The following is a 10,688-nucleotide window of genomic DNA, read 5'->3' on the forward strand; positions in this document are numbered from 1 at the left end:
CGAACTTTAAGGCTGTTTATATAAATGAACAACGATCTCATCGACTTTTTAAGCAATAGACCAACGAGCTCTACGGCTGTTTATGTAATAGAACAACGAGCGCGCTGTTTGTTTTACACTTGGTTATAAATTATGTAATATGATTAAAAATTTCTTATTTGTTTTTATAAATCCTTATTTGGAGAAAGATTTTTAAAAACTTCAAATGAAAACATTGTAATCTTTTAAGTGACAATGTAAACTACGAATTTCATTTGTTTATGTACATAATAAATTATTTCATGGCTTTAAAAGATTGGAGGAGAAAAAGATAAAAAGAAAAAAAAAAAAAAAGAAAAAGAAAAACAAAGAATTACTTATTAATTAAAGTAATAGATTTCTTATGTACTTACTCTTTTTCACTTTTTAAAATTGTTTTTATATTCCTATTTTTAAAAATAACAGATATATGAAAATTTAACCGTCTATTTTCAGGCTCAATGTCTTTGCTTCAAATCTATACTTTGGTTATATGGGTGTTTTCACTACGAGTAATTATACCTTTACCGACAAATATTACTCATGGCACTTGTTACACAAAAGAATATAAACAGACGGTATTCAAAGATAACTGCATTCCACTTATTATTACCAACAAAATGTGCTACGGCTCATGTCTGTCTATTTCAATGCCTTCTTACAACAAAGGAAGGACAAGCGAATGTTCAAGCTGCTCTCCAAACGAGTCTGAAATAAAAGAAATAAGATTTAAGTGTCCTCGACAAAATCGTAAACACAAGTTGAAAAAACAAATTATTGTGCATTCGTGTAAATGTCTGAAATATGAAGAATGCGGATAAAATAGTTGTTTGCTATTGAAAATTTTCCTGAACAAGTAATAGAGATTGTATTATACATAAAATGTGCTTGTTGCTTGATGCAAGCATTTGTGTTCAAATATATAAGAACTGGTATGAGCTTCATTAAAAGGTTTTAGTAAAGTTCTCTAACAAAATTGTTACGAGAAAGAATAATAACAATACCAAGGTATTCAATGTTGACGTACAAAACTTTTTACTTTTATGTATTGATTAATAATCATTCCGATATTTTTGTAAATATTTTTTTATTTTTAGTTTCAAGTTTTTCCTTTGATTCAGTTTTATTATTTTTCTCTGATTAGCTCATCCCACTCAAAAATTTTAATTGAGTGTTTGGTCTTTGTTAACTTTTATTTAAAATATATTTATCTCCTTGGCTCATTCTCTTAACTTTTTAAATATAATTGTAACTAAGTATAATTATTTTTTAATATAATTATAAAATTTTTTCAAGTTATGCTCATAAGTTTAAGAAATATTTAAGCATGAAGTTTGCTTAGAAATATATATATATATATATATATATATATATATATATATATATATATATATATATATATATATATATATATATATATATATATATATACGCTTATTTTTAATGTTAAAATGATATTTAAATAAAATTCAAAACTTATTTAATGCAATAATATTACAATTCACTGCTACTTAACTTATGTTGGTATAAGAAAAATGACGCAATTGTTTAAGTGATGACTTCGGATCCGTCTAATTATTTTTATGGAATCAATTCAAATAAAGAAATATGAATAATAATAATAATTATAATAAAAATCATTTCTAATAAAATTTCTTTATTAAAAATAATTTTTTTAAGGTATTTGCTAAGATTTTAAGTTAGTGTCAATGTTCTGCGTTTTATTTTAAAGTAATTCTTATATATAAACTACATTAACTTTTACATTTAACATTACAACTTTAAACTTATACATATGTAATAAAAGAACAAAACAAACAAATGAAAAAACAAATAACGATTTAGGGACTTATCTCTTATAACATAACGTTCCTACTTAATCGGATCAACATTAAAACATTTTGGCAAATGTATACGTCTAGTGTAAACCAATTTTTTTTAAAAAAAAAAAGCAATACTGTGTGTTTTTAGTTAAAGAAATGTTTCCATTTGAATTTTTTTACTTATAACCAAATTAAGTAGTACTAAAAAAATTTACTAATAACCAAATCGTCAGTAGTACTAAAAAAATTTACTAATAACCAAATCGTTAGTAATACTAAAAACTTTAAGAACTAACAGCTAGCGCAAATTAAATATCTTTAGAATAAATAAAATAAAATTCATTTATTTTTATATTTTACAACATATTAGTACTTGGTCATCTTCCGACAAGAAGATGCCACATAAGTGGTTTAAGTGTTTTGTGAGCTACCACCTAAATGATGTAAATATCATAACCACACATGGCTTACATTAACACCATCCTGTAAATTGACTGTAAATTGGCATTTTATGACACAGAAGGCCCATATCAAATTCTCCTGTCGTGCTGCCCCTATTTACGTAGTTCCTTGGCTTGTTATTAAAGAAATTTTCAATATATTCACTAGAAGTGTTAGTAACCCTCATTTTTTTGTATTTATTTTATCATCTTCTGAAGCGATAAATAATGATACTTCCTCATTTTATTTTTCTTACAATTTTGAAATTTCTCTTTTAGGTCCAGATCTTGAAAATTTCCAGGCCTGTCAAACACCTACACGTTCTTAGTTCAAAGCACTTCTATGTTTGACTTGAAATAACGCACTATTCTGCCAAAAAATTATAAAAACATAAAGTTGTAGAGATGATTCTCCATCTAAGTAGCTATCAGTATTCATATTTTAGTGTTCATCAATCCAATCTTTATAATTTTGAAAAAGAACAAAAACTGTTGCTGTAAATACCACAGTACAGCTCTACAAAATCTGTCTGTACTGCTGTTGGTCCTTCTTGGGCGTCCAGACCCTTTTTTTTGATAAGTGTAGTGTTTGGGGTCAGGTTTTTAAGTTGAAAATACACCTTCAAAAGAATATTCAAATATAGACCTCAAAGGAATATTTAAGCGTGTTCCAATCTCTTTGGTCTTGATCCCCTCACTAAAAAGAGTCAATATCCTAGTTTTTACATTGCTTCCCTTTTGTTTTCTAATCACGATTAAAAATCGACAACGATTTTTGTAATTTGTGCATTTTTGTTAAATATGTATTTAAAATATTTTTTGAAATGAAATTTTACACCGAGTATAACTTTGTTTTTAAAATTTTGATCAGGAAATGAGAAACCGGTCCTGACATATAAGAAAAAGCACATAAAATGTTAACAATTGACTTTATAAAATATTTATATTTATATCCACGATTTAAACCTACACCTTCGTTTTTACGTATCATTGTGATCCACGGTACTATATTAACTTATTTTTTTAGAGAATAATAAAGTTTTATATTTGTTGTAAAACAAATATCTTCTGAGGTTACTTGTCGGTTTAGTTGCATAAATAACCAATTTATGCTATTAAACGGACAATGATACGTCACTTTATACACCATTTTACATCTAACTATTGGAGCATAAAAAGTAAAGATGAGTAATAAAAATTAAATATTTTATATATTGAAATGCCTTAATTAGTTAACTAAAAGCAGCTAAGAAAATTTAAAATATTACCGTATTTAAAGCCACACATAAAAAATTTTAGGATAGAGGTTCAAATTTATTGTGTAATTTTAGAGGGGACAGTAAACTGTTAGGATTTGTTACTAGGGAGGAAGGAGTGGGGAGGGGAGCTCATAGCTATCAAAAATAACGTGATGTAGTTATAGACGACCAAGAGGTTGTCTATAACTTACATTAAATATAACTTACACTTAAATAAACCTATGACATGGCTATCAATATATGTTCTGCTAAGAAGCAGAGTATATATTGATAGCCATGCTATAAGTTTATTGTTTGTCATTTATTCACAACTTGTTGAACATATTTTTGTTTATACTTTTGTATATTTATACTTGTTACTTATATTTTTCACAAGATAAAAGTGAGAGTAAATAAAAACAATAATTTGATGAGCTATGAGTATAATGACCTCAACAATAGCCTAATATTTATCTAAATTAGAGTTCAACAAAGCTTTAAAGATATCTTTATCTCTCTAAAGGTATATATTTTAAATATTTGTATTTGACGTCATAACAAACTCTCTTCAGGAAAATATTTGTGTTTGGATTAATTTTTAAGACTTGACCTTTATCAATCTCAAATTCTGAGAAAATATGTAAAAATAAACTAAATTTGTGCCTAAGGATTACTTAGTTAGACGTTATTTTGAACGCTATTTAAATAAATTTAATTACTAATAAGAACAATGACAAAATCAAGAAAATTTGGTACTTCGTGACCTTATAACAGGGTTCTACCTCTCTTTTGTAGTGTTGAAAGAATTTAATAAAATTTTTATATACTCTTAAACTTTAAAAGTTAAAAAAAAAACAAAATTTATTAAACTCTTTAATTTAAAAGAATCAATAATCAAATTTGGTAAATTGATTGCTCGGAATACACATAATTTATTATTTATTAGGTAATATAGATTATTTATTAAGTAATATTTGGTATAAGTCAAAGTAGTATATCGTGACGCGAGAATCTCCCATATTTTATGTTGAGAACATTATACGTTTGGTTTTTATTTATTATACTATTCTTATATTTATAATTATATAATTTTAATATATTAATCTTACAATTATTTATAAGGTTAAATTTTTTTTTTGTAATTTTTTTAACTTTTTTAAATAAATAACAATGTGAAAAAATAATAAAAGATTAATTATAAAACATAAATAACATAAAAATTTTTTATTTCATCAATATTAACAATAACAACTGTTAATCATTTAAATAATTAAAAACCGAAAGTTAAACTCTCAACCTTACAAAAGAGAGATAGAACCACATTGTTCTAAACGCCACAACTTGTACTTTATATTAAATTTGTTCTTTTTACTGCAGCTGTATAATTAGTAACTGTAATCCGGTCATGCAACTTGTAGTTTAGTGAATTAACATATATTTTTTAAACAGAAAGTTAACATTTTGATCTACATAAAAAACCATTAATACAATTTTAAGATACTCCCTTTTTTTATTTTTTAAAAGTGAAATAAACAATTAAAATTAACAATAAAACCAAACAAATTGAAAACTCGTTTGGTTTTGTTATTAATTTGTGAATTGGAAGATAAAGAATTTCACTTATCAAAGTATTAAATGTTATCTTTTTTGATTCCTTTGTTAGTATGAAAATTAGATATGACGCATGTGAAAATTTTTAAAACAAGTTGCTTACCCCATTGTCATAATATCTGTTATTATTAGTCATAATAACAGATATTATGACAACGTATTTTATGACTATGCTTAGCCTAAATATAAAGAAAACATTCAGCTATTTATGTAGTTAGCTAAGCGATCTTTATCGTTTAAGTCAAAGACATTTTCATCAGTATTGGTTTACCAGATTCTCAACGCAGAAGTACTCATGGAGTTAAGATTTTCGAACCGTGTCTGTTTTAAATCTTGAACCAAAGAGTATCCGAATCTGGAACAGAGAACCTGGAACTTTTATGTAAAAACTAAAACCTCCTGGCAAAAAAGTAATGAATTAGATAAAGCCAGACATTTAAGTTCGATCCATAAGTGGATTGCCACTTGCTAATTAGTAAATAAATTTAGATGGGTAAAGTTAAAAATAAATAAATATCAATATATACAGTGGCGGCGTTAGGGTAGGGCCTGGTTGGGCGATGGCCTAGGGCGCCGAATATAAAGGGGCGAAACTAATTGGTTATTTTACCCTTTGCCTTTTTTTTGAATGAGATTAAATTGAGCTAGGGGCGCCGTAGAAATCTCGCCCAGGGCGCTGGTAGTGCTAAAACCGGCACTGTATGTATATATATATAAATGTATATAAATATTTAAAAATATTTATACATATATATATATATATATATATATATATATATATATATATATATATATATATATATATATGTATATATATATATATATATATATATATATATATATATATATATATATATATATATATATATATATATATATATATATATATATATATATATATATATATATATATTAGGGATATGACTTTTTTGCAACCTACTAGGCCTGTATCGTAATTCAATGAACTTTTATGTAAAAAGAACGAATAGATGTTTCATTTTGACATATTTTGAAAAAAGGTCACCCCAAAACCAAAAAATCGAATTTTCAATAGGTACACTTTTGTACAGTAAATGAATATTAAAGGCTGAAGATGTTGTAAGAGTCATACTCCTGTTGTTATTTTATTTATTTATGCAACATGTACTGTGATATAACAAAAAACATTATGTGATATATAATTATACAAGTATTACAAAATTAACAGTATCAAAGCGTCTAGTACAACAATATACATAACTGTCTGTGTCTATAGGCCTACTGTGTTTAGTACATGGGTCACATGATGCTCATGTCTCATAAAGAGTCTAGCGCTTATTACTTAGAATGAATCGAAGTTGCAGTTTGTCTTTCTTTCTGCAGGAAGCATACAGGTCTTGCATCACCTTGATTGCACGTTCAGCTATCTGATTACTTCGTGGTATGTCGATGACGGATGGCTCTTTCTTCCAGTGATTTTTGAATGACTGCAATGCCTTTTTGTAAGGCTTCAATACATCAGATAAATTCTTGAAGTCATTGTCATTGTACTTTTGACTACTAAACCAATGTTCTGCCCACTCATATGAAATGAACCTGCAAACCTTCTCCAAATTCTTTCTCGCTTCAGGCATAAGAATGAACGCCAGAATGGCGAGAATGGCTCTTGAGTTCCATCTGGCATTGCTCATATTAGGAATGTTCTGAAAGTGAATCAGAGGGAAGTTTCTTTGTTCTTCATAGAACCTAAACACTCTTGTTAAATGGTACAAAAACTTCATATCGTCTCTCCACCCTGATTTATCAAGAATTTCTACAGTTCCATTCACAAACTTATCCTTCAGTTCATCATACTTATTCAACAGTTCAGACACAAATGGGTATTCAATGTTTGGAGATTTGGTATCACCCCAAGTTCTTCGTCCATCACCAGACGGAGAATCCTGTCTAGTACGTGATGCTGACAACCGATAAATTGTGGTATTGTGACACCCTTTAATTTAAACATACGTTGCAACTTCACAACAACTCCATTTCTCTTCCCAGTATTGACGTTTGTTGTATCAGTAATGATCATCTTAATTGAATTCCACAAATTGTATTCATCAATAAGTTTGGCAATTTTTTCAGCAACAGTTTCAGCTTTGCCATCTTTTAAACGCAGTGCATCAAGTTTCACGTCAGTTCTTTCATTCTGAAGTACAACTACCTGATATTCCTTATCATCTATTCGTTTGCCGTCAAAGTGTAAGGACCACTGTTCCATTTTAAGTTGTTGTATCATTTCTTTTTTTAATTTACCTGCCTCTTTGAATATGGACTTGTAAATTGCTGATTGACTTGGAGTTGGAATATCAATACCTTGTTGTGATAATACATTGCATATTTTAGCAGCTTTCTTTGTGGAAACTCCACTTGATGTAACCATACTTACAGCAAATTTACTTTTGTAGTGCTTTCTAGTTTTTTTCTGAGTGTCCTCATCATCGTCTTTATCACCGTCGTCGTCTTCATCATCTTCACTCTTACTTTTGCAGTTTTCAGATTCAGTACCACTGTCTGTGGTAGACAGGACTTGTGATGTGGAAGGTATTGCTGTTCCAGACTGGACTTTCCTTCTCTTGGAAGGGTGAATGGTTTCTTTACTTGCCACTTGTCCTGTTGAGTACCCCACCTGTCCTTTACTTTCTTTTTGTAGGTGGTATAGACGTTTATCTTCCGAGGATAACCACTGGCCATTCACTTTCGTGATGTCAAATAATGCATTGAGAACATCATATTTTCCACGCTTGACACATTCATCATAGACCTTCAGCACCTTCATAAGCTTTGCTCTTATCACTTGATCAGACACACGTGGAAAATTCAGTTTATTGTCCCACAATTTTGTAATTTCCTTAGAAATTTGGTCTATTCGTTCTTTTCTTCCTTTAACATATGCTCCGAGAAACTGGTATCTTCCTACGATCTGCAATTGAAGTGGTATTCTGGATTTTTCATCGAGTGAATGTTCTTCTACAGCCACGCTTCCTCTTCTTCTGTGTGACTCTTGAAATCTCACCAAATTTTTAGTCCAAGTCTTCTTGTTCTTTGTTACTGTGGTATGACTTTTCTTGTGAGACATCATTTAATATTGTTACGACTTTACGGATAGCTGAGCGTAAATATCCGTTTAATAAAGTCGTTTAATTAATAAAATACTTTAACTATATAGTAATCCAATTATAGTTCGATAATCCAGTCAATGTTGATAACAGTTCGATAATCCAGTCCGTATCCTAACGATAATGCTACAACTACTTATACTTCGTACACTTACAGCGTCTTTAGTTCGCCACAGTAGTTCCTTATTAGCTCAGTTACACGCAGAGTACTTCATAGAACTATTCACATTATCAACACTGAGCTCTGACAGCAGCTCGCTTATATAATTATTTAGAGCTTCCAGAATGTTCTACTAAGTTCTATAATCTTCTACAGTCTGTTACAGTCGTCTATATCACCGTGGTAACACAATGACGTCATCACATAACAATTCCAAGTATTTGCCGGCACACGGCCGTTTCGTTGCCATGGTAACGTGTGGCGTTATATTTATAAATTCATAACAAAATAATGAAATAAATAGAATTAAGCTGAGAATTAAGCTTAAGATTAAAACATCGGTCAAAAATGAATGTATAAAAATGGTAAATCAAATTTTTATTTTGGGGGTGACCTTTTTTTGTTGCAGAAAGCTATTTGGGCCTTTTTTCATGATTTTAGGTAAAAGTTCATCGATTTATGATACAGGAAACATTTTATTTGAAAAAAAATTAAAAAGTCATATCCCTAATATATATATATATATAATATATATATATATATATACATATGTATATAAATATATATAGGGCCAGCAACCCTGATTGGCGTCCTTATTTATCAAAATTTTCGCTATATTATAGATGAAGAACCTTTTTTTTTAAGCACCTTGTTTCATTTGGCGCCTCTTGAATATCTGCCGCCCGGGACAAACTGTCCCTCTGACCCCCCTCCTCTCTCACCGGCACTGTATATATATATATATATATATATATAATATATATATATATATATATATATATATATATATAATTAATTTTTTGACGAGCTTAAATAAAAATAACTACATGATTCTTACTCCAACTCGAAAATCATGTAGTTATTTTTATTTAATCTCGTCAAAAAATCAATTATATAGCTCTGATATCATTCATCGAGCATTCTTGCTGAATATATGCTCACAGCAAAATTAAACTTACTTATAGATATAAATATTTAAATATAGAAAAAAATATATAAATATAGATACAAATAAAAATATTATGCGTTAGCTATCCAGGGCCGTAGTGAGATCAAAAATCCTTTCGGGCAAGGAGAAAAAATACCGCCTCAAATTCAATAATTTTTAATGTTTTTAATGTTTTTAATGTTTAATTTGATTCAAATTTTGATAAACCTACTTAAAGCACATTTAAAATCAACTTTAAATCGTGCTTTGTGGTTGAAATTCATTGAAAAAATTACCAGGCATTAGTTTTTTCTAATAAATATTAAAACTAGACACATTCAAACAAAATTTATTTTTCTAGCTTTCAATGATGCAAAGTTATCAATAATTTCATTGTAACACAGAGATTTTACCAGGGGATTTTTAATTGACAATATTGCAAGATTAGTCAAACGTTTTTGACGATGGAGGGTCTTAGATAGTTTTTCAAAAGCTTAAGTTTGCTAAAGCTACGTTCACATGATGCCACAGTGACGGGTAGTGTGAGAGAGATTCTATGAGCAATTTCAATGAAAGGGTATGCCTCAGTCAAAGAATAGGTGTGCATAAATTGCAAGATTTTCAATGGATTTGCGTTTTTTAAATCTGGAATCAGGACACTGGCTTGAAACTTAAAGCTTTCAATTTCAGATAGAAATTCATTAGCATTAAGATTACAAACATATTTTTGACAAAATTCATCTCCACATTTCTTCAGATCTTCAACTGACATACTTGCAAGAGAGTTACCATTTAGAAACTCAAAATCTGATGAAATCTCAGCCATTGTTTCAAATCTCCAGTGTAATTGTGTAATCATACTGTCAAAGACTATATACAAATAATTTCAAAATCTTTTTCTGGAGGTAAGTGTGAACTTTCTTTCCTTGTTTCATCATCAAACATCTTTTTTGCTTTTCGTTTTCTTTTGATTAGAAAGCTAGCTTCAATGTCTAGATCTTTTGATTTTATTTCAGCTTTTTTCATGCTGTTATGAATGCCCCTGTCTTGAAGGTTTTGTATAGAAGCAATCAGATCAGAAATTTTTTTTGATGCAATATCAATTGTCATATTTTTTGATTGTAAGCTGCGATTCTCTCTGTTAATTAATGTAAGTATCATGTTCTAAAGGTCAAGCCAGCAAAGAAACTCAAAATCAACTTGAATCAAAATCTCTCTAGCTCCGGACCTTGTTTCAGCATTTAGCAGAGAATCATTACTAATTTCTTGTAAAACATTGCAAACATTTGTGATTTGATTATTTAGTGAATGGATAGCCTCCTTTTTG

General features: G+C 28.9%; 1 long non-coding RNA gene across 1 annotated transcript; it reads left to right on the forward strand.

Annotated features, from left to right (window-relative positions):
- Positions 1 to 219: 219 nt before the first annotated feature.
- LOC124808765 (uncharacterized) lies at positions 220 to 1,241 on the forward strand. The gene is made up of 2 exons (XR_010637519.1): positions 220 to 368; positions 475 to 1,241. It is a non-coding gene; the product is annotated as an uncharacterized LOC124808765 (long non-coding RNA).
- Positions 1,242 to 10,688: the final 9,447 nt, after the last annotated feature.

The sequence above is a fragment of the Hydra vulgaris genome, chromosome 03 (genome assembly GCF_038396675.1).
Source record: "Hydra vulgaris chromosome 03, alternate assembly HydraT2T_AEP".
Classification (NCBI taxonomy): Eukaryota; Metazoa; Cnidaria; class Hydrozoa; order Anthoathecata; family Hydridae; genus Hydra; species Hydra vulgaris.